General features: G+C 47.1%; 1 protein-coding gene across 1 annotated transcript in view; it reads right to left on the bottom strand.

Annotated features, from left to right (window-relative positions):
* The window catches only part of LOC122545370 (rho guanine nucleotide exchange factor 2-like), a 164,874-nt gene that overhangs the window by 115,350 nt on the left and 22,463 nt on the right, over window positions 1-27,061 (bottom strand). The gene's annotated exons all lie outside the window — the stretch shown is intronic.

Below are 27,061 nucleotides of genomic sequence, written 5' to 3' on the forward strand. Positions count from 1 at the left end.
CCCACACCACTCACTGTAACACACTGATATACCCCACACCCCTCACTGTAACACACTGATACACCCCACACCCCTCACTGTAACACACTGATACACCCCACACCCCTCACTGTAACACACTGATACACCCCACACCCCTCACTGTAACACACTGATACACCCCACACCCCTCACTGTAACACACTGATACACCCCCACACCCCTCACTGTAACACACTGATACACACCACACCTCTCACTGTAACACACTGATACACCCCACACCCCTCACTGTAACACACTGATATACCCCACACCCCTCACTGTAACACAATGATATACCCCACACCCCTCACTGTAACACACTGATACACCCCACACCCCTCACTGTAACACACTGATATACCCCACCCCCCTCACTGTAACACACTGACATACCCCACCCCCCTCACTGTAACACACTGATATACCTCACACCCCTCTCTGTAACACACTGATACACCCCACACCCCTCACTGTAACACACTGATACACCCCACAGCAGGGTAACGGTCACTCATTGTCTAAGTGTACAGAGTCAGTGTTTATTCAGCAGGGTAAGGGTCACTCATTGTGTTACCGTACAGAATCAGTGTTTATTCAGCAGGGTAAGGGTCACTCGCTGTGTAACCGTACAGAGTCAGTGTTTATTCAGCAGGGTAAGGGTCACTCACTGTGTAACTGTACAGAGTCAGTGTTTATTCAGCAGTGTAAGGGTCACTCGCTGTGTAACCGTACAGAGTCAGGGTTTATTCAGCAGGGTAAGGGTCACTCACTGTGTAACCGTACAGAGTCAGGGTTTATTCAGCAGGGTAAGGGTCACTCGCTGTGTAACCGTACAGAATCAGGGTCTCTTCAGCAGGGTAAGGGTCACTCGCTGTGTAACCGTACAGAGTCAGGGTTTATTCAGCAGGGTAAGGGTCACTCACTGTGTAACTGTACAGAGTCAGTGTTTATTCAGCAGGGTAAGGGTCACTCACTGTGTAACCGGACAGAGTCAGTGTTTATTCAGCTGGGTAAGGGTCACTCACTGTGTAACCGTACAGAGTCAGTGTTTATTCAGCAGGGTAAGGGTCACTCACTGTGTAACCGGACAGAGTCAGTGTTTATTCAGCAGGGTAAGGGTCACTCACTGTGTAACTGTACAGAGTCAGGGTTTATTCAGCAGGGTAAGGGTCACTCACTGTGTAACCGTACAGAGTCAGTGTTTATTCAGCAGGGTAAGGGTCACTCACTGTGTAACCGTACAGCGTCAGGGTTTATTCAGCAGGGTAAGGGTCACTCACTGTGTAACTGTACAGAGTCGGTGTTTATTCAGCAGGGTAAGGGTCACTCACTGTGTAACTGTACAGAGTCAGTGTTTATTCAGCAGGGTAAGGGTCACTCACTGTGTAACCGTACAGAGTCAGTGTTTATTCAGCAGGGTAAGGGTCACTCACTGTGTAACCGTACAGAGTCAGTGTTTATTCAGCAGGGTAAGGGTCACTCACTGTGTAACCGTACAGAGTCAGTGTTTATTCAGCAGGGTAAGGGTCACTCACTGTGTAACCGGACAGAGTCAGTGTTTATTCAGCAGGGTAAGGGTCACTCACTGTGTAACTGTACAGAGTCAGGGTTTATTCAGCAGGGTAAGGGTCACTCACTGTGTAACCGTACAGAGTCAGTGTTTATTCAGCAGGGTAAGGGTCACTCACTGTGTAACCGTACAGCGTCAGGGTTTATTCAGCAGGGTAAGGGTCACTCACTGTGTAACTGTACAGAGTCGGTGTTTATTCAGCAGGGTAAGTGTCACTCACTGTGTAACCGTACAGAGTCAGGGTTTATTCAGCAGGGTAAGGGTCACTCACTGTGTAACCGGACAGAGTCAGTGTTTATTCAGCAGGGTAAGGGTCACTCACTGTGTAACCGTACAGAGTCAGTGTTTATACAGCAGGGTAAGGGTCACTCACTGTGTAACTGTACAGAGACAGTGTTTATTCAGCAGGGTAAGGGTCACTCGCTGTGTAACCGTACAGAGTCAGTGTTTATTCAGCAGGGTAAGGGTCACTCACTGTGTTACCGTACAGAGTCACGGTTTATTCAGCAGGGTAAGGGTCACTCACTGTGTAACCGTACAGAGTCAGTGTTTATTCAGCAGGGTAAGGGTCACTTACTGTGTAACCGTACAGAGTCAGGGTTTATTCAGCAGGGTAAGGGTCACTCACTGTGTAACCGTACAAAGTCAGGGTTTATCCAACAGGTTAAGGGTCAGTCACAGTGTAACTGTACAGAGTCAGTGTTTATTCAGCAGGGTAAGAGTCACTCACTGTGTAACCGTACAGAGTCAGGGTTTATTCAGCAGGGTAAGGGTCACTCACTGTGTAACCGTACAGAGTCAGTGTTTATTCAGCAGGGTAAGGGTCACTCACTGTGTAACCGTACAGAGTCTGTGTTTATTCAGCAGAGTAAGGGTCACTCACTGTGTAACCGTACAGAGACAGTGTTTATTCAGCAGGGTAAGGGTCACTCACTGTGTAACCGTACAGAGTCAGTGTTTATTCAGCAGGGTAAGGGTCACTCACTGTGTAACCGTACAGAGTCTGTGTTTATTCAGCAGAGTAAGGGTCACTCACTGTGTAACCGTACAGAGACAGGGTTTATTCAGCAGCGTAAGCGTCACTCACTGTGCAACCTTACAGAGTCAGTGTTTATTCAGCAGCGTAAGCGTCACTCACTGTGTAACCTTACAGAGTCAGTGTTTATTCAGCAGGGTTAGGGGCACTCACTGTGTAACCGTACAGAGTCAGTGTTTATTCAGCAGGGTAAGGGCCACGCACAGTGTAACCGTACAGAGTCAGTCTTTATTCAGTAGGGTAAGGGTCACTCACTGTGTAACCGTACAGAGTCAGTGTTTATTCAGCAGGGTAACGGTCACTCAATGTGTATCCATACAGAGTCAGTGTATATTCAGCAGAGTAAGGGTCACTCACTGTGTAACCTTACAGAGTCAGTGTTTATACAGCAGGGTAAGGGTCACTCGCTGTGTAACCGTACAGAGTCAGTGTTTATTCTGCAGGGTAAGGGTCACTCGCTGTGTAACCGTACAGAGTCAGTGTTTATTCAGCAGGGTAAGGGTCACTCACTGTGTAACCGTACAGAGTCAGTGTTTATTCAGCAGGGTTAGGGTCACTCACTGTGTAACCGTACAGAGTCAGGGTTTATTCAGCAGGGTAAGGGTAACTTACTGTGTAACCGTACAGAGTCAGTGTTTATTCAGCAGGGGAAAGGTCACTCACTGTGTAACCTTACAGAGTCAGTGTTTATTCAGCAGGGGAAGGGTCACTCACTGTGTAACCGTACAGAGTCAGGGTTTATTCAGCAGGGTAAGTGTCACTCACTGTGTAACCGTACAGAGTCAGTGTTTAATCAGCAGGGTAACGGTCACTCACTGTGTAACCGTACAGAGTCAGTGTTCATTCAGCAGGGTAAGGGTCACTAACTGTGTAACCGTACAGAGTCAGTGTTTATTCAGCAGGGTAAGGGTCACTCACTGTGTAACCGTACAGTCAGTGTTTATTCAGCAGGGTAAGGGTCACTCACTGTGTAACCGTACAGAGTCAGTGTTTATTAAGCAGGGTAAGGGTCACTCACTGTGTTACCGTACAGAGTCAGTGTTTATTCAGCAGGGTAAGGGTCACTAACTGTGTAACCATACAGAGTCAGTGTTTATTCAGCAGGGTAAGGGTCACTCACTGTGTAACCGTACAGAGTCAGTGTTTATTCAGCAGGGTAAGGGTCACTCACTGTGTAACCGTACAGAGTCAGTGTTTATTCAGCAGGGTAAGGGTCACTCACTGTGTAACCGTACAGAGTCAGTGTTTATTCAGCAGGGTAAGTGTCACTCGCTGTGTAACCGTACAGAGTCAGTGTTTATTCAGCAGGGTAACGGTCACTCACTGTGTAACCGTACAGAGTCAGTGTTTATTCAGCAGGGTAAGGGTCACTCACTGTGTAACCGTACAGAGTCAGTGTTTATTCAGCAGGGTAAGTGTCACTCACTGTGTAAACGTACAGACTCAGTGTTTATTCAGCAGGGTAAGGGTCACTCACTGTGTAACCGTACAGAGTCAGTGTTTATTCAGCAGGGTAAGGGTCACTCGCTGTGTAACCGTACAGAGTCAGGGTTTATTCAGCAGGTTAAGTGTCACTCACTGTGTAACCGTACAGAGTCAGTGTTTATTCAGCAGGGTAAGGGTCACTCACTGTGTAACCGTACAGAGTCAGTGTTTATTCAGCAGGGTAAGGGTCACTCACTGTGTAACCGTACAGAGTCAGTGTTTATTAAGCAGGGTAAGGGTCACTCACTGTGTTACCGTACAGAGTCAGTGTTTATTCAGCAGGGTAAGGGTCACTAACTGTGTAACCATACAGAGTCAGTGTTTATTCAGCAGGGTAAGGGTCACTCACTGTGTAACCGTACAGAGTCAGTGTTTATTCAGCAGGGTAAGGGTCACTCACTGTGTAACCATACAGAGTCAGTGTTTATTCAGCAGGGTAAGGGTCACTCACTTTGTAACCGTACAGAGTCAGGGTATATTCAGCAGGGTAAGGGTCACTCACTGTGTAACCGTACAGAGTCAGTGTTTATTCAGTAGGGTAAGGGTCACTGTGTAACCGTACAGAGTCAGTGTTTATTCAGCAGGGTGAGGGTCACTCACTGTGTAACCGTACAGAGTCAGGGTTTATTCAGCAGGGTAAGTGTAACTCACTGTGTAACCGTACAGACTCAGTGTTTATTCAGCAGGGAAAGGGTCACTCACTGTGTAACCGTACAGAGTCAGTGTTTATTCAGCAGGGTAAGGGTCACTCGCTGTGTAACCGTACAGAGTCAGGGTTTATTCAGCAGGGTAAGTGTCACTCACTGTGTAACCGTACAGAGTCAGTGTTTATTCAGCAGGGTAAGGGTCACTCACTGTGTAACCGTACAGAGTCAGTGTTTATTCAGCAGGGTAAGGGTCACTCACTGTGTAACCGTACAGAGTCAGTGTTTATTCAGCAGGGTAAGTGTCACTCGCTGTGTAACCGTACAGAGTCAGTGTTTATTCAGCAGGGTAACGGTCACTCACTGTGTAACCGTACAGAGTCAGTGTTTATTCAGCAGGGTAAGGGTCACTCACTGTGTAACCATACAGAGTCTGTGTTTATTCAGCAGGGTAAGGGTCACTCGCTGTGTAACCGTACAGAGTCAGTGTTTAATTAGCAGGGTAAGGGTCACTCACTGTGTAACCGTACAGAGTCAGTGTTTATTCAGCAGGGTAAGGGTCACTCACTGTGTAACCGTACAGAGTCAGGGTTTATTCAGCAGGGTAAGTGTCACTCACTGTGTAAACGTACAGACTCAGTGTTTATTCAGCAGGGTAAGGGTCACTCACTGTGTAACCGTACAGAGTCAGTGTTTATTCAGCAGGGTAAGGGTCACTCGCTGTGTAACCGTACAGAGTCAGGGTTTATTCAGCAGGTTAAGTGTCACTCACTGTGTAACCGTACAGAGTCAGTGTTTATTCAGCAGGGTAAGGGTCACTCACTGTGTAACCGTACAGAGTCAGTGTTTATTCAGCAGGGTAAGGGTCACTCACTGTGTAACCGTACAGAGTCAGTGTTTATTAAGCAGGGTAAGGGTCACTCACTGTGTTACCGTACAGAGTCAGTGTTTATTCAGCAGGGTAAGGGTCACTAACTGTGTAACCATACAGAGTCAGTGTTTATTCAGCAGGGTAAGGGTCACTCACTGTGTAACCGTACAGAGTCAGTGTTTATTCAGCAGGGTAAGGGTCACTCACTGTGTAACCATACAGAGTCAGTGTTTATTCAGCAGGGTAAGGGTCACTCACTTTGTAACCGTACAGAGTCAGGGTATATTCAGCAGGGTAAGGGTCACTCACTGTGTAACCGTACAGAGTCAGTGTTTATTCAGTAGGGTAAGGGTCACTGTGTAACCGTACAGAGTCAGTGTTTATTCAGCAGGGTGAGGGTCACTCACTGTGTAACCGTACAGAGTCAGGGTTTATTCAGCAGGGTAAGGGTCACTCGCTGTGTAACCGTACAGAGTCAGGGTTTATTCAGCAGGGTAAGTGTCACTCACTGTGTAACCGTACAGAGTCAGTGTTTATTCAGCAGGGTAAGGGTCACTCACTGTGTAACCGTACAGAGTCAGTGTTTATTCAGCAGGGTAAGGGTCACTCGCTGTGTAACCGTACAGAGTCAGTGTTTATTCAGCAGGGTAATGGTCACTGTGTAACCGTACAGAGTCAGTGTTTATTCAGCAGGGTAAGGGTCACTCACTGTGTAACCGTACAGAGTCAGTGTTTATTAAGCAGGGTAAGGGTCACTCACTGTGTTACCGTACAGAGTCAGTGTTTATTCAGCAGGGTAAGGGTCACTAACTGTGTAACCATACAGAGTCAGTGTTTATTCAGCAGGGTAAGGGTCACTCACTGTGTAACCGTACAGAGTCAGTGTTTATTCAGCAGGGTAAGGGTCACTCACTGTGTAACCGTACAGAGTCAGTGTTTATTCAGTAGGGTCAGGGTCACTCACTGTGTAACCGTACAGAGTCAGTGTTTATTCAGCAGGGTAAGGGTCACTCAATGTGTATCCATACAGAGTCAGTGTTTATTCAGCACGGTGAGGATCACTCACTGTGTATTATACAGATTCAGTGTTTATTCAGCAGGGTAAGGGTCACTCACTGTGTAACCGTACAGAGTCAGTGTTTATTCAGCAGGGTAACGGTCACTCACTGTGTAACCGTACAGACTCAGTGTTTATTCAGCAGGGTAAGGGTCACTCACTGTGTAACCGTACGGAGTCAGTGTTTAATCAGCTGGGTAAGGGTCACTCACTGTGTAACCGTACAGAGTCAGGGTTTATTCAGCAGGGTAAGGGTCACTCACTGTGTAACCGTACAGAGTCAGTGTTTATTCAGCAGGGTATGGGTCACTCACTGTGTAACCGTACAGACACAGTGTTTATACAGCAGGGTAAGGGTCACTCACTGTGTAACAGTACAGAGTCAGTGTTTATTCAGCAGGGTAAGGGTCACTCACTGTGTAACCGTACAGAGTCAGTGTTTATTCAGCAGGGTAAGGGTCACTCGCTGTGTAACCGTACAGAGTCTGTGTTTATTCAGCAGGGTAAGGGTCACTCGCTGTGTAACCGTACAGAGTCAGTGTTTATTCAGCAGGGTAAGTGTCACTCGCTGTGTAACCGTACAGAGTCAGTGTGTATGCAGCAGGGTAAGGGTCACTCACTGTGTAACGGTACAGAGTCAGTGTTTATACAGCAGGGTAAGGGTCACTCGCTGTGTAACCGTACAGAGTCAGTGTTTATTCAGCAGGGTAAGGGTCACTCGCTGTGTAACCGTACAGTCAGTGTTTATTCAGCAGGGTAATGGTCACTGTGTAACCGTACAGAGTCAGTGTTTATTCAGCAGGGTAAGGGTCACTCACTGGGTAACCGTACAGAGTCAGTGTTTATTAAGCAGGGTAAGGGTCACTCACTGTGTTACCGTACAGAGTCAGTGTTTATTCAGCAGGGTAAGGGTCACTAACTGTGTCACCATACAGAGTCAGTGTTTATTCAGCAGGGTAAGGGTCACTCACTGTGTAACCGTACAGAGTCAGTGTTTATTCAGCAGGGTAAGGGTCACTCACTGTGTAACCGTACAGAGTCAGTGTTTATTCAGTAGGGTCACGGTCACTCACTGTGTAACCGTACAGAGTCAGTGTTTATTCAGCAGGCTAAGGGTCACTCAATGTGTATCCATACAGAGTCAGTGTTTATTCAGCACGGTGAGGATCACTCACTGTGTTTGATACAGATTCAGTGTTTATTCAGCAGGGTATGGGTCACTCGCTGTGTAACCGTACAGAGTCATTGTTTATTCAGCAGGGTAACGGTCACTCACTGTGTAACCGCACAGAGTCAGTGTTTATTCAGCAGGGTAAGGGTCACTCACTGTGTAACCATACAGAGTCAGTGTTTATTCAGCAGGGTAAGGGTCACTCGCTGTGTAACTGTACAGAGTCAGTGTTTAATCAGCAGGGTAAGGGTCACTCACTGTGTTACCGTACAGAGTCAGTGTTTATTCAGCAGGGTAAGGGTCACTAACTGTGTCACCGTACAGAGTCAGGGTTTATACAGCAGGGTAAGGGTCACTCGCTGTGTAACCGTACAGAGTCAGTGTTTATTCAGCAGGGTAAGTGTCACTCGCTGTGTAACCGTACAGAGTCAGTGTGTACGCAGCAGGGAAAGGGTCACTCGCTGTGTAACCGTACAGAGTCAGTGTTTATTCAGCAGGGTAAGGGTCACTCCCTGTGTAACTGTACAGAGTCAGTGTTTATTCAGCAGGGTAAGTGTCACTCACTGTGTAACTGTACAGAGTCAGGGTTTATTCAGCAGGGGAAGGGTCACTCACTGTCTAACTGTACAGAGACAGGGTTTGTTCAGCAGGGTAAGGGTCACTCACTGTGTAACCGCACACAGTCAGTATTTATTCAGCAGGGTAAGGGTCACTCACTGTGTAACCGTACAGAGTCAGGGTTTATTCAGCAGGGTAAGGGTCACTCACTGTGTAACCGTACACAGTCAGGGTTTATTCAGCTGGGTAAGGGTCACTCAATGTGTAACCGTTCAGAGTCAGTGTTTATTCAGCAGGGTAAGGGTCACTCACTATGTAACCGTACACAGTCAGGGTTTATTCAGCTGGGTAAGGGTCACTCAATGTGTATCCATACAGAGTCAGTGTTTATTCAGCACGGTGAGGATCACTCACTGTGTATTATACAGATTCAGTGTTTATTCAGCAGGGTAAGGGTCACTCGCTGTGTAACCGTACAGAGTCAGTGTTTATTCAGCAGGGTAAGGGTCACTCGCTGTGTAACCGTACAGAGTCAGTGTTTATTCAGCCGGGTAAGGGTCACTCACTGTGTAACCGTACAGAGTCAGTGTTTATTCAGCAGGGTAAGGGTCACTCACTGTGTAACCGTACAGAGTCAGTGTTTATTCAGCAGGGTAAGGGTCACTCACTGTGTAACCGTACAGAGTCAGTGTTTATTCAGCAGGGTAAGGGTCACTCACTGTGTAACCGTACAGAGTCAGTGTTTATTCAGCAGGGTAAGTGTCACTCACTGTGTAACTGTACAGAGTCAGTGTGTACGCAGCAGGGAAAGGGTCACTCGCTGTGTAACCGTACAGAGTCAGTGTTTATTCAGCAGGGTAAGTGTCACTCGCTGTGTAACCGTACAGAGTCAGTGTGTACGCAGCAGGGAAAGGGTCACTCGCTGTGTCACCGTACAGAGTCAGTGTTTATTCAGCAGGGTAAGTGTCACTCACTGTGTAACTGTACAGAGTCAGTGTTTATTCAGCAGGGTAAGGGTCACTCACTGTGTAACTGTACAGAGTCAGTGTTTATTCAGCAGGGTAAGGGTCACTCGCTGTGTAACCGTACAGAGTCAGTGTGTATGCAGCAGGGTAAGGGTCACTCGCTGTGTAACCGTACAGAGTCAGTGTTTATTCAGCAGGGTAAGGGTCACTCACTGTGTAACTGTACAGAGTCAGTGTTTATTCAGCAGGGTAAGGGTCACTCATTGTGTAACCGTACAGAGTCAGTGTTTATACAGCAGGGTAAGGGTCACTCACTGTGTAACTGTACAGAGTCAGTGTTTATTCAGCAGGGTAAGGGTCACTCACTGTGTAACTGTACAGAGTCAGTGTTTATTCAGCAGGGTAAGTGTCACTCGCTGTGTAACCGTACAGAGTCAGTGTTTATTCAGCAGGGTAAGGGTCACTCATTGTGTAACCGTACAGAGTCAGTGTTTATTCAGCAGGGTAAGTGTCACTCACTGTGTAACCGTACAGAGTCAGTGTTTATACAGCAGGGTAAGTGTCACTCGCTGTGTAACCGTACAGAGTCAGTGTGTATGCAGCAGGGTAAGGGTCCCTCACTGTGTAAGGGTACAGAGTCAGTGTTTATACAGCAGGGTAAGGGTCACTCGCTGTGTAACCGTACAGAGTCAGTGTTTATTCAGCAGGGTAAGTGTCACTCGCTGTGTAACCGTACAGAGTCAGTGTTTATTCAGCAGGGTAAGTGTCACTCGCTGTGTAACCGTACAGAGTCAGTGTTTATTCAGCAGGGTAAGTGTCACTCACTGTTTAACTGTACAGAGTCAGGGTTTATTCAGCAGGGTAAGGGTCACTCACTGTCTAACTGTACAGAGACAGGGTTTGTTCAGCAGGGTAAGGGTCACTCACTGTGTAACCGCACACAGTCAGTATTTATTCAGCAGGGTAAGGGTCACTCACTGTGTAACCGTACAGAGTCAGGGTTTATTCAGCAGGGTAAGGGTCACTCACTGTGTATCCGTACAGAGTCAGTGTGTATTCAGCAGGGTAAGGGTCACTCACTGTTTAACCGTACAGAATCAGGGTTTATTCAGCAGGGTAAGGGTCACTCACTGTCTAACCGTTCAGAGTCGGTGTTTATTCAGCGGGGTAAGGGTCACTCACTGTGTAACTGTACAGAGACAGTGTTTATTCAGCAGGGTAAGGGTCACTCACTGTGCAACCGTACAGAGTCAGGGTTTATTCAGCAGGGTAAGGGTCACTCACTGTGTAACCGTACAGAGTCAGTGTTTATTCAGCAGGGGAAGGGTCACTCACTGTGTAACCGTACAGAGTCAGTGTTTATACAGCAGGGTAAGGGTCACTCACTGTGTAACCGTACAGAGTCAGTGTTTATTCAGCAGGGTAAGGGTCACTCACTGTGTAACCGTACAGAGTCAGTGTTTATTCAGCACGGTGAGGATCACTCACTGTGTATTATACAGATTCAGTGTTTATTCAGCAGGGTAAGGGTCACTCGCTGTGTAACCGTACAGAGTCAGTGTTTATTCAGCAGGGTAACGGTCACTCACTGTGTAACCGCACAGAGTCAGTGTTTATTCAGCAGGGTAAGGGTCACTCACTGTGTAACCATACAGAGTCAGTGCTTATTCAACAGGGTAAGGGTCACTCGCTGTGTAACCGTACAGAGTCAGTGTTTATTCAGCAGGGTAAGGGTCACTCGCTGTGTAACTGTACAGAGTCAGTGTTTATTCAGCAGGGTAAGGGTCACTCACTGTGTAACCGTACAGAGTCAGTGTTTATTCAGCACGGTGAGGATCACTCACTGTGTATTATACAGATTCAGTGTTTATTCAGCAGGGTAAGGGTCACTCGCTGTGTAACCGTACAGAGTCAGTGTTTATTCAGCAGGGTAACGGTCACTCACTGTGTAACCGTACAGAGTCAGTGTTTATTCAGCAGGGTAAGGGTCACTCACTGTGTAACCATGCAGAGTCAGTGCTTATTCAACAGGGTAAGGGTCACTCGCTGTGTAACCGTACAGAGTCAGTGTTTATTCAGCAGGGTAAGGGTCACTCGCTGTGTAACTGTACAGAGTCAGTGTTTAATCAGCAGGGTAAGGGTCACTCACAGTGTAACCGTACAGAGTCAGTGTTCATTCAGCAGGGTAAGGGTCACTCACTGTGTAACCGTACAGAGTCAGTGTTTATTCAGCAGGGTAAGGGTCACTCACTGTGTAACCGTACAGAGTCAGTGTTTATTCAGCAGGGTAAGGGTCACTCACTGTGTAACCGTACAGAGTCAGTGTTTATTCAGCAGGGTAAGTGTCACTCACTGTGTAACTGTACAGAGTCAGTGTTTATACAGCAGGGTAAGGGTCACTCGCTGTGTAACCGTACAGAGTCAGTGTTTATTCAGCAGGGTAAGTGTCACTCGCTGTGTAACCGTACAGAGTCAGTGTTTATTCAGCAGGGTAAGGGTCACTCACTGTGTAACCGTACAGAGTCAGTGTGTACGCAGCAGGGAAAGGGTCACTCGCTGTGTAACCGTACAGAGTCAGTGTTTATTCAGCAGGGTAAGTGTCACTCGCTGTGTAACCGTACAGAGTCAGTGTGTATGCAGCAGGGTAAGGGTCCCTCACTGTGTAACCGTACAGAGTCAGTGTTTATACAGCAGGGTAAGGGTCACTCACTGTGTAACCGTACAGAGTCAGTGTTTATTCAGCAGGGTAAGGGTCACTCGCTGTGTAACCGTACAGAGTCAGTGTTTATTCAGCAGGGTAAGTGTCACTCACTGTGTAACTGTACAGAGTCAGGGTTTATTCAGCAGGGTAAGGGTCACTCACTGTCTAACTGTACAGAGACAGGGTTTGTTCAGCAGGGTAAGGGTCACTCACTGTGTAACCGTACAGAGTCAGTGTTTATTCAGCAGGGTAAGTGTCACTCACTGTGTAACTGTACAGAGTCAGGGTTTATTCAGCAGGGTAAGGGTCACTCACTGTCTAACTGTACAGAGACAGGGTCTCTTCAGCAGGGTAAGGGTCACTCACTGTCTAACCGTTCAGAGTCAGTGTTTATTCAGCAGGGTAAGGGTCACCCACTGTGTAACCGTACAGAGTCAGTGTTTATTCAGCAGGGTAAGTGTCACTCACTGTGTAACTGTACAGAGTCAGGGTTTATTCAGCAGGGTAAGGGTCACTCACTGTCTAACTGTACAGAGACAGGGTTTGTTCAGCAGGGTAAGGGTCACTCACTGTGTAACCGTACAGAGTCAGTGTGTATGCAGCAGGGTAAGGGTCACTCACTGTCTAACCGTTCAGAGTCAGTGTTTATTCAGCAGGGTAAGGGTCACCCACTGTGTAACCGTACAGAGTCAGGGTTTATTCAGCAGGGTAAGGGTCACTCACTGTGTAACCGTACAGAGTCAGTGTTTATTCAGCAGGGTAAGGGTCACTCACTGTGTAACCGTGCAGAGTCAGTGTTTATTCAGCAGGGTAAGGGTCACTTACTGTGTTACCGTACAGAGTCAGTGTTTATTCAGCAGGGTAAGGGTCACTCACTGTGTAACCGTACAGAGTCAGTGTTTATTCAGCAGGGTAAGGGTCACTCACTGTGTAACCGTACAGAGTCAGTGTTTATTCAGCAGGGTAAGGGTCACTCACTGTGTAACTGTACAGAGTCAGTGTTTATTCAGCAGGGTAAGGGTCACTCACTGTGTAACCGTACAGAGTCAGTGTGTATTCAGCAGGGTAAGGGTCACTCACTGTGTATCCATACAGAGTCAGTGTTTATTCAGCAGGGTAAGGGTCACTCACTGTGTAACCATACAGAGTCAGTGCTTATTCAACAGGGTAAGGGTCACTCGCTGTGTAACCGTACAGAGTCAGTGTTTATTCAGCAGGGTAAGGGTCACTCGCTGTGTAACTGTACAGAGTCAGTGTTTAATCAGCAGGGTAAGGGTCACTCACTGTGTAACCGTACAGAGTCAGTGTTTATTCAGCAGGGTCAGGGTCACTCACTGTGTAACCGTACAGAGTCAGTGTTTATTCAGCAGGGTAAGGGTCACTCACTGTGTAACCGTACAGAGTCAGTGTTTATTCAGCAGGGTAAGGGTCACTCACGGTGTAACCGTACAGAGTCAGTGTTTATTCAGCAGGGTAAGTGTCACTCACTGTGTAACTGTACAGAGTCAGTGTTTATACAGCAGGGTAAGGGTCACTCGCTGTGTAACCGTACAGAGTCAGTGTTTATTCAGCAGGGTAAGTGTCACTCGCTGTGTAACCGTACAGAGTCAGTGTGTACGCAGCAGGGAAAGGGTCACTCGCTGTGTAACCGTACAGAGTCAGTGTTTATACAGCAGGGTAAGGGTCCCTCACTGTGTAACTGTACAGAGTCAGTGTTTATTCAGCAGGGTAAGTGTCACTCACTGTGTAACTGTACAGAGTCAGGGTTTATTCAGCAGGGTAAGGGTCACTCACTGTGTAACCGTACAGAGACAGGGTTTGTTCAGCAGGGTAAGGGTCACTCACTGTGTAACCGCACACAGTCAGTATTTATTCAGCAGGGTAAGGGTCACTCACTGTGTAACCGTACAGAGTCAGGGTTTATTCAGCAGGGTAAGGGTCACTCACTGTGTAACCGTACAGAGTCAGTGTGTATTCAGCAGGGTAAGGGTCACTCACTGTGCAACCGTGCAGAGTCAGTGTTTATTCAGCAGGGTAAGGGTCACTCACTGTGTTACCGTACAGAGTCAGGGTTTATTCAGCAGTGTAAGGGTCATTCACTGTGTAACTGTCCAGAGTCAGTGTTTATTCAGCAGGGTAAGGGTCACTCACTGTGTAACTGTATGAAGTCACTGTTTATTCAGCAGGGTAAGGGTCACTCACTTTGTAACCGTACAGAATCAGAGTTTACTCAGCAGGGTAAGGGTCACTCACTGTGTAACTGTACGAAGTCACTGTTTATTCAGCCGGGTAAGGGTCACTCACTGTGTAACCGTACAGAGTCAGTGTTTATTCAGCAGGGTAAGGGTCACTCAATGTGTAACCGTACAGAGTCAGGGTTGATTCAGCAGGGTAATGGTCACTCACTGTGTAACTGTACAGAGTCAGTGTTTATTCAGCAGGGTAAGGGTCACTCACTGTGTAACTGTACAGAGTCAGTGTTTATTCAGCAGAGTAAGGGTCACTCGCTGTGTAACCATACAGAATCAGAGTTTACTCAGCAGGGTAAGGGTCACTCACTGTGTAACTGTACGAAGTCACTGTTTATTCAGCAGGGTAAGGGTCACTCACTTTGTAACCATACAGAGTCAGGGTTGATTCAGCAGGGTAAGGGTCACTCACTGTGTAACCGTACAGAGTCAGTGTTTATTCAGCAGGGTAAGGGTCACTCAGTGTGTAATCGTACAGAGTCAGTGTTTATACAGCAGGATAAGGGTCAATCACTGTGTTACCGTACAGAGACAGTGTTTATTCAGCACGGTAAGGGTCACTCACTGTGTAACTGTACAGAGTCAGGCTTTATTCAACAGGGTAAGAGTCACTCACTGTGTTACTGTACAGAGTCAGGGTTTATTCAGCAGGGTAAGGGACACTCACTGTCTAACTGTACACAGACAGGGTTTATTCAGCAGGGTAAGGGTCACTCACTGTGTTACCGTACAGAGAAAGTGTTTATTCAGCAGGGTAAGGGTCACTCACTGTGTAACCGTACAGAGTCAGGGTTTATTCAGCAGGGTAAGGGTCACTCACTGTGTAACCGTACAGAGTCAGGGTTTATTCAGCTGGGTAAGGGTCACTCAATGTGTATCCGTACAGAGTCAGTGTTTATTCAGCACGGTGAGGATCACTCACTGTGTATTATACAGATTCAGTGTTTATTCAGCAGGGTAAGGGTCACTCACTGTGGAACCGTACAGAGTCTGGGTTTATTCTCCAGAATCAGGGTCACTCACTTTGTAACTGTACAGAGTCAGAGTTTATTCAGCAGGTTAAGGGTCACTCACTGTCTAACTGTACAGAGTCAGTGTTTATTCAGCAGGGTAAGGGTCACTAACTGTGTAACCGTACAGAGTCAGTGTTTATTCAGCAGGGTAAGGGTCACTCACTGTGTAACCGTACAGAGTCAGTGTTTATTCAGTAGGGTAAGGGTCACTCACTGTGTAACCGTACAGAGTCAGTGTTTATTCAGCAGGGTAAGGGTCACTCACTGTGTAACCGTACAGAGTCAGTGTTTATTCAGTAGGGTAAGGGTCACTCACTGTGTAACCGTACAGAGTCAGTGTTTATTCAGCAGGGTAAGGGTCACTCATTGTGTAACTGTACGAAGTCACTGTTTATTCAGCAGGGTAAGGGTCACTCACTTTGTAACCGTACAGAATCAGAGTTTACTCAGCAGGGTAAGGGTCACTCACTGTGTAACTGTACGAAGTCACTGTTTATTCAGCAGGGTAAGGGTCACTCACTTTGTAACCGTACAGAGACAGGGTTTATTCAGCAGGGTAAGGGTCACTCACTGTGTAACTGTCCAGAGTCAGTGTTTATTCAGCAGGGTAAGGGTCACTCACTGTGTAACTGTACAGAGTCAGGGTTTATTCAGCAGGGTAAGGGTCGCTCACTGTGTTACCGTACAGAGACAGTGTTTATTCAGCAGGGTAAGGTTCACTCACTGTGTAACCGTACAGAGTCAGTGTTTATACAGAAGAGTAAGGGTCACTCACTGTGTAACTGTACAGAGTCAGGGTTTATACAGCAGGGTAATGGTCACTCACTGTGTAACCGTACAGAGTCAGGGTTTATTCAGCAGGGTATGGGTCACTCACTGAGCAACCGTACAGAGTCAGTGTTTATTCTGCAGGGTAAGGGTCACTCACTGTGTAACCGTACAGAGTCAGTGTTTATACAGCAGGGTATGCTCACTCACTAAGCAACCGTACAGAGTCAGTGTTTATTCAGCAGAGTGAGGGTCACTCACTGTGTAACCGTACAGAGTCAGTGTTTATTCAGCAGGGTAAGGGTCACTCACTGTGTTACCGTACAGAGTCAGTGTTTATACAGAAGGGTAAGGGTCACTCACTGTGTAACTGTACAGAGTCAGGGTTTATTCAGCAGGGTAAGGGTCACTCACTGTGTAACCGTACAGAGTCAGTGTTTATTCACCAGGGTATGGGTCACTCACTGTGTAACCGTACAGAGTCAGGGTTTATTCAGCAGGGTAAAGATCACTCACTGTGTACTATACAGAGTCAGGGTTTATTCAGCAGGGTAAGGGTCACTCACTGTGTAACCGTACAGAGTCATGGTTTATACAGCAGGGTATGGGTCACTCACTGAACAACCGTACAGACTCAGTGTTTATTCAGCAGGGTGAGGGTCACTCACTGTGTAACCGTACAGAGTCAGGGTTTATACAGCAGGGTATGGGACACTCACTGTGTAACCTTACAGAGTCAGTGTTTATTCAGCAGGGTAAGGGTCACTCACTGTGTAACCGTACAGAGTCAGTGTTTATTCAGCAGGGTAAGGGTCACTGTGTAACCGTACAGAGTCAGTGTTTATTCAGCAGGGTGAGGGTCACTCGCTGTGTTACCGTACAGAGTCAGTGTTTATTCAGCAGGGAAAGGGTCACTCACTGTGTAACCGTATAGAGTCAGTGTTTATTCAGCAGGGTAAGGGTCACTCGCTGTGTAACCGTACAGAGTCAGTGTTTATTCAGCAGGGTAAGGGTCACTCGCTGTGTAACCGTACAGAGTCAGTGTTTATTCAGCAGGGTAAGGGTCACTCGCTGTGTAACCGTACAGAGTCAGTGTTTATTCAGCAGGGTAACGGTCACTCACTGTGGAACCGTACAGAGTCAGTGTTTATTCAGCAGGGTAGGGGTCACTCACTGTGTAACTGTACAGAGTCAATACTTATTCAGCAGGGTAAGGGTCACTCGCTGTGTAACCGTACAGAGTCAGTGTTTATTCAGCAGGGTAAGTGTCACTCACTGTGTAACTGCACAGAGTCAGGGTTTATTCAGCAGGGTAAGGGTCACTCACTGTGTTACCGTACAGAGTCAGTGATTATACAGCAGGGTAAGTATTACTCATGGTGTAACCGTACAGAGTCAGGGTTTATTCAGCAAGGTAAGGGGTACTCACTGTGTAACCGTACAGAGTCAGGGTTTATTCAGCTGGGTAAGGGTCACTCACTGTGTAACCGTACAGAGTCAGTGTTTATTCAGCAGGGTAAGGGTCACTCACTGTGTAACCGTACAGAGTCAGTGTTTATTCAGCAGGGTAAGGGTCACTCACTGTGTAACTGTACAGAGACAGTGTTTATCCAGCAGGGTAAGGGTCACTCGCTGTGTAACCGTACAGAGTCAGGGTTTATTCAGCAGGGTAAGGGTCACTCACTGTGTAACTGTACAGAGTCAGGGTTTATTCAGCAGGGTAAGGGTCACTCACTGTGTAACCGTACAGAGTCAGTGTTTATTCACCAGGGTATGGGTCACTCACTGTGTAACCGTACAGAGTCAGGGTTTATTCAGCAGTGTAAAGATCACTCACTGTGTATTATACAGAGTCAGGGTTTATTCAGCAGGGTAAGGGTCACTCACTGTGTTACCGTACAGAGTCAGTGATTATACAGCAGGGTAAGTATTACTCACGGTGTAACCGTACAGAGTCAGGGTTTATTTAGCAAGGTAAGGGGTACTCACTGTGTAACCGTACAGAGTCAGGGTTTATTCAGCAGGGTAAGGGTCACTCACTGTGTAACCGTACAGAATCAGGGTTTATTTAGCAGGGTCAGGGTCACTCACTGTGTAACCGTACAGAGTCAGGGTTTATTCAGCAGGGGAAGGGTCACTCACTGTGTAACTGTACAGAGTTAGTGTTTATACAGCAGGGTAAGGGTCACTCACTGTGTAACTGTACAGAGTCAGTGTTTATACAGCAGGGTAAGGGTCACTCACTGTGTAACTGTACAGAGTCAGTGTTTACACAGCAGGGTAAGGGTCGCTCACTGTGTAACTGTACAGAGTCAGTGTTTATTCAGCAGGGTAATGGTCACTCACTGTGTAACTGTACAGAGTCAGGGTTTATTCAGCAGGGTAAGGGTCACTCACTGTGTAACTGTACAGAGTCAGTGTTTATACAGCAGGGTAAGGGTCACTCACTGTGTAACTGTACAGAGTCAGGGTTTATTCAGCAGGGTAAGGGTCACTCACTGTGTAACTGTACAGAGTCAGGGTTTATTCAGCAGGGTAAGGGTCACTCACTGTGTAACCGTACAGAGTCAGTGTGTATTCAGCAGGGTAAGGGTCACTCGCTGTGTAACCGTACAGAGTCAGTGTTTATTCAACAGGGTAAGGGTCACTCACTGTGTAACCGTACAGAGTCAGTGTTTATACAGCAGGGTAAGGGTCACTCACTGTGTAACCGTACACAGTCAGTATTTATTCAGCAGGGTAAGGGTCACTCACTGTGTAACCGTACAGAGTCAGGGTTTATTCAGCAGGGTAAGGGTCACTCACTGTGTAACCGTACAGAATCAGGGTTTATTTAGCAGGGTCAGGGTCACTCACTGTGTAACCGTACAGAGTCAGGGTTTATTCAGCAGGGGAAGGGTCACTCACTGTGTAACTGTACAGAGTTAGTGTTTATACAGCAGGGTAAGGGTCACTCACTGTGTAACTGTACAGAGTCAGTGTTTATACAGCAGGGTAAGGGTCACTCACTGTGTAACTGTACAGAGTCAGTGTTTACACAGCAGGGTAAGGGTCGCTCACTGTGTAACTGTACAGAGTCAGTGTTTATTCAGCAGGATAAGGGTCACTCACTGTGTAACCGTACAGAGTCAGTGTTTATTCAGCAGGGTAATGGTCACTCACTGTGTAACTGTACAGAGTCAGGGTTTATTCAGCAGGGTAAGGGTCACTCACTGTGTAACTGTACAGAGTCAGTGTTTATACAGCAGGGTAAGGGTCACTCACTGTGTAACTGTACAGAGTCAGGGTTTATTCAGCAGGGTAAGGGTCACTCACTGTGTAACTGTACAGAGTCAGTGTTTATTCAGCAGGGTAATGGTCACTCACTGTGTAACTGTACAGAGTCAGGGTTTATTCAGCAGGGTAAGGGTCACTCACTGTGTAACTGTACAGAGTCAGTGTTTATACAGCAGGGTAAGGGTCACTCACTGTGTAACTGTACAGAGTCAGGGTTTATTCAGCAGGGTAAGGGTCACTCACTGTGTAACCGTACAGAGTCAGTGTGTATTCAGCAGGGTAAGGGTCACTCACTGTGTTACCGTACAGAGTCAGTGTTTATACAGCAGGGTAAGGGTCACTCGCTGTGTAACCGCACAGAGTCAGTGTTTATTCAGCAGGGTACGGGTCACTCACTGTGTAACCGCACACAGTCAGTATTTATTCAGCAGGGTAAGGGTCACTCACTGTTTAACCGTTCAGAGTCAGTGTTTATTCAGCAGGGTAAGGGTCACTCACTGTGTAACAGTGCAGAGTCAGTGTTTATTCAGCAGGGTAAGGGTCACTCACTGCGTAACTGTACAGAGACAGTGTTTATTCAGCAGGGTAAGGGTCACTCACTGTGTAACCGTGCAGAGTCAGTGTTTATTCAGCAGGGTAAGGGTCACTCACTGTGTTACCGTACAGAGTCAGGGTTTATTCAGCAGGGTAAGGGTCACTCACTGTGTAACTGTACAGAGTCAGTGTTTATACAGCAGGGTAAGGGTCACTCACTGTGTAACTGTACGAAGTCACTGTTTATTCAGCAGGGTAAGGGTCACTCACTGTGTAACCGTACAGAGTCAGGGTTGATTCAGTAGGGTAATGGTCACTCACTGTGTAACCGTACAGAGTCAGTGTTTATTCAGCAGGGTAAGGGTCACTTGCTGTGTAACCGTACAGAATCAGAGTTTACTCAGCAGGGTAAGGGTCACTCACTGTGTAACTGTACGAAGTCACTGTTTATTCAGCAGGGTAAGGGTCACTCACTGTGTAACCGTACAGAGTCAGTGTTTATTCAGCAGGGTAAGGGTCACTCACTGTGTAACTGTACAGAGTCAGTGTTTATACAGAAGGGTAAGGGTCACTCACTGTGTTACCGTACAGAGACAGTGTTTATTCAGCAGGGTAAGGTTCACTCACTGTGTAACTGTCCAGAGTCAGTGTTTATTCAGCAGGGTAAGGGTCACTCACTGTGTAACTGTACAGAGTCAGGGTTTATTCAACAGGGTAAGGGTCACTCACTGTGTAACTGTACAGAGTCAGGGTTTATTCAGCAGGGTAAGGGTCACTCACTTTGTAACCATACAGAGTCAGTGTTTATTCAGCAGAGTGAGGGTCACTCACTGTGTAACCGTACAGAGTCAGTGTTTATTCAGCAGGGTAAGGGTCACTCACTGTGTAACTGTACAGAGTCAGTGTTTATACAGAAGGGTAAGGGTCACTCACTGTGTTACCGTACAGAGACAGTGTTTATTCAGCAGGGTAAGGTTCACTCACTGTGTAACTGTCCAGAGTCAGTGTTTATTCAGCAGAGTGAGGGTCACTCACTGTGTAACTGTACAGAGTCAGGGTTTATTCAACAGGGTAAGGGTCACTCACTGTGTAACTGTACAGAGTCAGGGTTTATTCAGCAGGGTAAGGGTCACTCACTGTGTAACCTTACATAGTCAGTGTTTATTCACCAGGGTATGGGTCACTCACTGTGTAACCGTACAGAGTCAGGGTTTATTCAGCAGGGTAAAGATCACTCACTGTGTATTATACAGAGTCAGGGTTTATTCAGCAGGGTAAGGGTCACTCACTGTGTAACCGTACAGAGTCAGGGTTTATACAGCAGGGTATGGGTCACTCACTGAGCAACCGTACAGACTCAGTGTTTATTCAGCAGGGTGAGGGTCACTCACTGTGTAACCGTACAGAGTCAGTGTTTATTCAGCAGGGTAAGGGTCACTCACTGTGTAACTGTACAGAGTCAGGGTTTATTCAGCAGGGTAAGGGTCACTCACTGTGTAACCGTACAGAGTCAGTGTTTATTCAGCAGGGTAAGGGTCACTCACTGTGTAACCGTACAGAGTCAGTGTTTATTCAGCAGGGTAAGGGTCACTCACTGTGTAACCGTACAGGGTCAGGGTTTATTCAGCAGGGTAAGGGTCACTCACTGTGTAACCGTACAGAGTCAGTGTTTATACAGCAGGGTAGGGGTCACTCACTGTGTAACTGTACAGAGTCAGGGTTTATACAGTAGGGTAAGGGTCACTCACTGTGTAACCGTACAGAGTCAGTGTTTATTCAGCAGGGTAAGGGTCACTGTGTAACCGTACAGAGTCAGTGTTTATTCAGCAGGGTGAGGGTCACTCGCTGTGTTACCGTACAGAGTCAGTGTTTATTCAGCAGGGAAAGGGTCACTCAGTGTGTAACCGTATAGAGTCAGTGTTTATTCAGCATGGTAAGGGTCACTCACTGTGTAACCGTACAGAGTCAGTGTTTATTCAGCAGGGTAGGGGCACTCACTGTGTAACCGTACAGAGTCAGTGTTTATTCAGCACGGTCAGGGTCACTCGCTGTGTATTATACAGAGTCAGGGTTTATTCAGCAGGGTAAGGGTCACTCACTGTGTAACCTTACAGAGTCAGTGTTTATTCAGCAGGGTAAGGGGCACTCACTGTGTAACTGTACAGAGTCAGGGTTTATTCAGCAGGGTAAGGGGCACTCACTGTGTAACTGCACAGAGTCAGTGTTGATACAGCAGGGTAAGGGTCACTCACTGTGTAACCTTACAGAGTCAGTGTTTATTCAGCAGGGTAAGGGGCACTCACTGTGTAACTGTACAGAGTCAGTGTTTATTCAGCAGGGTAAGGGTCACTCACTGTGCAACCTTACAGAGTCAGTGTTTATTCAGCAGGGTAAGGGGCACTCACTGTGTAACTGTACAGAGTCAGGGTTTATTCAGCAGGGTAAGGGTCACTCACTGTGTAACCGTACAGAGTCAGTGTTTATTCAGCAGGGTAAGGGTCACTCACTGTGTAACCGTACAGAGACAGTGTTTATTCAGCACGGTAAGGGTCACTCACTGTGTAACTGTACAGAGTCAGGCTTTATTCAACAGGGTAAGGGTCACTCACTGTGTTACCGTACAGAGTCAGGGTTTATTCAGCAGGGTAAGGGCCACTCACTGTCTAACTGTACAGAGACAGGGTTTATTCAGCAGGGTAAGGTCACTCACTGTGTTACCGTACAGAGACAGTGTTTATTCAGCAGGGTAAGGGTCACTCACTGTGTAACCGTACAGAGTCAGTGTTTATTCAGCAGGGTAAGGGGCACTCACTGTGTAACTGTACAGAGTCAGAGTTTATTCAGCAGGGTAAGGACCACTCACTGTCTAACTGTACAGAGACAGGGTTTATTCAGCAGAGTAAGGGTCACTCACTGTGTTACCGTACAGAGTCAGGGTTTATTCAGCAGGGTAAGGGTCACTCACTGAGCAACCGTACAGACTCAGTGTTTATTCAGCAGGGTAAGGGTCACTCACTGTGTAACCGTACAGAGTCAGTGTTTATTCAGCAGGGTAAGGGTCACTCACTGTGTAACCGTGCAGAGTCAGTGTTTATTCAGCAGGGTAAGGGTCACTCACTGTGTAACCGTACAGAGTCAGGGTTTATTCAGCAGGGTGAGGGTCACTCACTGTGTAACCGTACAGAGTCAGTGTTTATTCAGCAGGGTAAGGGTCACTCACTGTGTAACCGTACAGAGTCAGTGTTTATTCAGCAGGGTAAGGGTCACTCACTGTGTAACCGTACAGAGTCAGTGTTTATTCAGCAGGGTGAGGGTCACTCGCTGTGTTACCGTACAGAGTCAGTGTTTATTCAGCAGGGAAAGGGTCACTCACTGTGTAACCGTATAGAGTCAGTGTTTATTCAGCATGGTAAGGGTCACTCACTGTGTAATCGTACAGAGTCAGTGTTTATTCAGCAGGGTAAGGGTCACTCACTGTGTAACCGTACAGAGTCAGGGTTTATTCAGCAGGGTAAGGGTCACTCACTGTGTAACTGTACAGAATCAGTGTTTATTCAGCAGGGTAAGGGTCACTCACTGTGTAACCGTACAGATACAGTGTTTATTCAGCAGGGTAAGGGTCACTCGCTGTGTAACTGCACAGAGTCAGTGTTGAGACAGCAGGGTAAGGGTCACTTGCTATGTAACCGTACAGAGTCAGTGTTTATTCAGCAGGGTAAGGGTCACTCACTGTGTAACCTTACATAGTCAGTGTTTATTCAGCAGGGTAAGGGGCACTCACTGTGTAACTGTACAGAGTCAGGGTTTATTCAGCAGGGTAAGGGGCACTCACTGTGTAACCGTACAGAGTCAGTGTTTATTCAGCAGGGTAAGGGTCACTCACTGTGTAACCGTACAGAGTCAGTGTTTATGCAGCAGGGTAAGGGGCACTCACTGTCTAACCGTACAGAGTCAGTGTTTATTCAGCAGGGTAAGGGGAACTCACTGTGTGACCGTACAGAGTCAGGGTTTATTCAGCAGGGAATGGGTCACTCACTGTGTAACCGTACAGAGTCAGTGTTTATTCAGCAGGGTAAGGGTCACTCACTGTGTATTGTACAGAGTCAGGGTTTATTCAGCAGGGTAAGGGCCACTCACTGTGTAACCGTACAGAGTCAGTGTTTATTCAGCAGGGTAAGGGTCACTAACTGTGTAACCATACATAGTCAGTGTTTATACAGCAGGGTAAGGGTCACTCACTGTGTAACCGTACAGAGTCAGTGTTTATTCAGCAGGGCAAGGGTCACCCACTGTGTAACGGTACAGAGTCAGTGTTTGTTCAGCAGGGTAAGGGTCACTAACTGTGTAACCGTACAGAGTCAGTGTTTATTCAGCACGGTAAGGGTCACTTGCTGTGTATTATACAGAGTCAGGGTTTATTCAGCAGGGTAAGGGTCACTCACTGTGTAACCGTACAGATACAGTGTTTATTCAGCAGGGTAAGGGTCACTGTGTAACCATACAGAGTCAGTGTTTATTCAGCAGGGTAAGGGTCACTCGCTGTGTAACCGTACAGAGTCAGTGTTTATTCAGCAGGGTAAGGGTCACTCGCTGTGTAACTGCACAGAGTCAGTGTTTATACAGCAGGGTAAGGGTCACTTGCTATGTAACCGTACAGAGTCAGTGTTTATTCAGCAGGGTAAGGGTCACTCACTGTGTAACCTTACAGAGTCAGTGTTTATTCAGCAGGGTAAGGGTCACTCACTGTGTAACCGTACAGAGTCAGGGTTTATTCAGCAGGGTAAGGGTCACTCACTGTGTAACCGTACAGAGTCAGTGTTTATTCAGCAGGGTAAGGGTCACTCACTGTGTAACCGTACAGAGTCAGGGTTTATTCAGCAGGGTAAGGGTCACTCACTGTGTAACCGTACAGAGTCAGTGTTTATTCAGCAGGGTAAGGGTCACTCACTGTGTAACTGTACAGAGTCAGTGTTTATTCAGCAGGGTAAGGGGCACTCACTGTGTAACTGTACAGAGTCAGGGTTTATTCAGCAGGGTAAGGGTCACTCACTGTGTAACCGTACAGAGTCAGTGTTTATTCAGCAGGGTAAGGGTCACTCACTGTGTAACCGTACAGAGTCAGGCTTTATTCAACAGGGTAAGGGTCACTCACTGTGTTACCGTACAGAGTCAGGGTTTATTCAGCAGGGTAAGGGCCACTCACTGTCTAACTGTACAGAGACGGGGTTTATTCAGCAGGGTAAGGTCACTCACTGTGTTACCGTACAGAGACAGGGTTTATTCAGCAGGGTAAGGGGCACTCACTGTGTAACTCTACAGAGTCAGTGTTTATTCAGCAGGGTAAGGGTCACTAACTGTGTAACCATACATAGTCAGTGTTTATACAGCAGGGTAAGGGTCACTCACTGTGTAACCGTACAGAGTCAGTGTTTATTCAGCAGGGCAAGGGTCACCCACTGTGTAACGGTACAGAGTCAGTGTTTGTTCAGCAGGTAATGGGTCACTCACTGTGTAACCGTACAGAGTCAGTGTTTATTCAGCACGGTAAGGGTCACTTGCTGTGTATTATACAGAGTCAGTGTTTATTCAGCAGGGTAAGGGTCACTCACTGTGTAACCGTACAGAGTCAGTGTTTATTCAGCAGGGTAAGGGTCACTCACTGTGTAACCGTACAGAGTCAGACTTTATTCAACAGGGTAAGGGTCACTCACTGTGTTACCGTACAGAGTCAGGGTTTATACAGCAGGGTAACGGTCACTTGCTATGTAACCGTACAGAGTCAGTGTTTATTCAGCAGGGTAAGGTCACTCACTGTGTTACCGTACAGAGACAGGGTTTATTCAGCAGGGTAAGGGGCACTCACTGTGTAACTCTACAGAGTCAGTGTTTATTCAGCAGGGTAAGGGTCACTCACTGTGTAACCGTACAGAGTCAGTGTTTATACAGCAGGGTAAGGGGCACTCACTGTGTAACTCTACAGAGTCAGTGTTTATTCAGCAGGGCAAGGGTCACCCACTGTGTAACGGTACAGAGTCAGTGTTTGTTCAGCAGGGTAAGGGTCACTAACTGTGTAACCGTACAGAGTCAGTGTTTATACAGCAGGGTAAGGGTCACTTGCTGTGTATTATACAGAGTCAGGGTTTATTCAGCAGGGTAAGGGTCACTCACTGTGTAACCGTACAGATACAGTGTTTATTCAGCAGGGTAAGGGTCACTGTGTAACCATACAGAGTCAGTGTTTATTCAGCAGGGTAAGGGTCACTCGCTGTGTAACCGTACAGAGTCAGTGTTTATTCAGCAGGGTAAGGGTCACTCGCTGTGTAACTGCACAGAGTCAGTGTTTATACAGCAGGTTAAGGGTCACTTGCTATGTAACCGTACAGAGTCAGTGTTTATTCAGCAGGGTAAGGGTCACTCACTGTGTAACCTTACAGAGTCAGTGTTTATTCAGCAGGGTAAGGGGCACTCACTGTGTAACTGTACAGAGTCAGGGTTTATTCAGCAGGGTAAGGGTCACTCACTGTGTAACCGTACAGAGTCAGTGTTTATTCAGCAGGGTAAGGGTCACTCACTGTGTAACCGTACAGAGTCAGGCTTTATTCAACAGGGTAAGGGTCACTCACTGTGTTACCGTACAGAGTCAGGGTTTATTCAGCAGGGTAAGGGCCACTCACTGTCTAACTGTACAGAGACGGGGTTTATTCAGCAGGGTAAGGTCACTCACTGTGTTACCGTACAGAGACAGGGTTTATTCAGCAGGGTAAGGGTCACTCACTGTGTAACCGTACAGAGTCAGTGTTTATACAGCAGGGTAAGGGGCACTCACTGTGTAACTCTACAGAGTCAGTGTTTATTCAGCAGGGTAAGGGTCACTCACTGTGTAACCGTACAGAGTCAGTGTTTATACAGCAGGGTAAGGGGCACTCACTGTCTAACCGTACAGAGTCAGTGTTTATTCAGCAGGGTAAGGGGCACTCACTGTGTGACCGTACAGAGTCAGGGTTTATTCAGCAGGGAATGGGTCACTCACTGTGTAACCGTACAGACTCAGTGTTTATTCAGCAGGGTAAGGGTCACTCACTGTGTATTGTACAGAGTCAGGGTTTATTCAACAGGGTAAGGGCCACTCACTGTGTAAC

Source organism: Chiloscyllium plagiosum, unplaced genomic scaffold (genome assembly GCF_037043375.1).
Source record: "Chiloscyllium plagiosum isolate Xiang-an unplaced genomic scaffold, Cpla_swu_hap1 HiC_scaffold_50, whole genome shotgun sequence".
In the NCBI taxonomy this organism is placed as follows: domain Eukaryota; kingdom Metazoa; phylum Chordata; class Chondrichthyes; order Orectolobiformes; family Hemiscylliidae; genus Chiloscyllium; species Chiloscyllium plagiosum.